The 1436-nt window shown below is 48.5% G+C and overlaps 1 protein-coding gene across 2 annotated transcripts in view; it reads right to left on the bottom strand.

Annotated features, from left to right (window-relative positions):
- Cnih1 (cornichon family AMPA receptor auxiliary protein 1) overlaps positions 1-1436 on the bottom strand; it is a 13696-nt gene that overhangs the window by 11873 nt on the left and 387 nt on the right. The gene's annotated exons all lie outside the window — the stretch shown is intronic.

The raw sequence follows: 1436 nt of genomic DNA, 5'->3' as shown, positions 1-1436 counted from the left end.
CCCTCTGCTGGTTTGTGTGGTGGGATGGATGCAGTCTGAAATGTAGAGGGTTCACCAACCAAGTCGCATCCCTGTCAAAACTTTTTTTGATTGGACAGTTTCTTTCAAGTAAACTGTTGAATGGGTCTCTGTAGAGCAATGGACACTAGACATATACTTGAAATTATTCCCCAAAGAGTACAGTAATTATCTGAACTAAGGAATCCCTGGGTCATCTCTCAGTCTGTAACAGTACTTAAAAGCATCTTCTACCTTACCTAGACACCTTCCTTTCTAATGAAATTACCCACTTTTTAAAAGTGCAGTTTGGGGGTTTCTTAAACATAGAATGTGGAAAATGAGGGGAACGCGCCCAGAACAACTCTCTTCTATTAATCTCCACCATCCCAAAGGGCATTTGTAAAGTCACATCTACAGAGCGGAAGGATCCATGGTGGGGCCAGCTCGCATTCCTAAATGATCTCAGTGTTCTTCCACCAAAGGGCAGAAGATGCCATTGCAGTTTTTGGTTCCTACTAACGAGCGTTTTGAAGTAGCAGTCACTTCTGACCCAGTGACCAGCCTACACCAGCACTCCCCGCTCCACAAGGCTCTAAAATAAGTACAATCGCACTGTTTAGCAAAAGCAAAGGGGCCTGTAGGATTGCTCGACTCCTGAGACTTCTGCTACATCTTACTGTTGCATTTGGCCAGGCACACGATGGTGATGGAACCCGCTCCTTCATTCAAATTATACTATTATTCCAGAAGGTATTGGAAGGGTAGGAACAAACGAGATCAACTTTTAAAGATTGCTGATCTCCAGGGAGCTCTCAGTGCTAAGGCGGTAGAGAAACTATCTCAAATAGAACTGTCAACGGGGCCTGGCACAGTTAAGACGCGCGTCCACCCTACAACGATATGAGAAGCTGAAGGTTTCTGAAATTTTCAAAATCAAATTAAAACTCCCTCTATTAAATCAAGCAGCCCTGGCCACAGTGGTGGGTTAGAAGGTTGATTCCTGAAAAACTCCCGAGATTCAAGTATGACTTAAGGGGAAAACTCGGAAATGTGGCCAACTTAGTAATCAATCCAAGCTGCTTCAAAGTCCACCAGGAGCCAGCATCCGTGCCACAGTGTCCTACTAGAAAAGCGCCCATCGGGTAGTGGTGCAAATCAGAGTTGGAAATGCGGCTAAAGTAGCTTCTAACTCTCTGATTTTGGCCGTGCTCCAAGGAAGCCTTAAAAGGCAAGCTGTTTTTCAAGGATAAAAATTCGGAAAACTTCACGCCGAGAGTCGCCGCTCGGAGCGCACTGGGCATCCTCCCGGATGGAGGACGCGGGCAGCCCGGGCGCAGACACGCCGCCGTCCGGCCGCCCCGCCCAGCCCCGCTCACGAATAGCGGAGCGAGGCCTGGGCCCGCAGAGGCGGCGCGGACACTGGGCTCCCGCACACC

This window comes from Microtus ochrogaster, chromosome 17, assembly GCF_000317375.1.
Source record: "Microtus ochrogaster isolate Prairie Vole_2 chromosome 17, MicOch1.0, whole genome shotgun sequence".
Classification (NCBI taxonomy): Eukaryota; Metazoa; Chordata; class Mammalia; order Rodentia; family Cricetidae; genus Microtus; species Microtus ochrogaster.
This window is presented reverse-complemented; position numbering and strand designations above follow the sequence as displayed.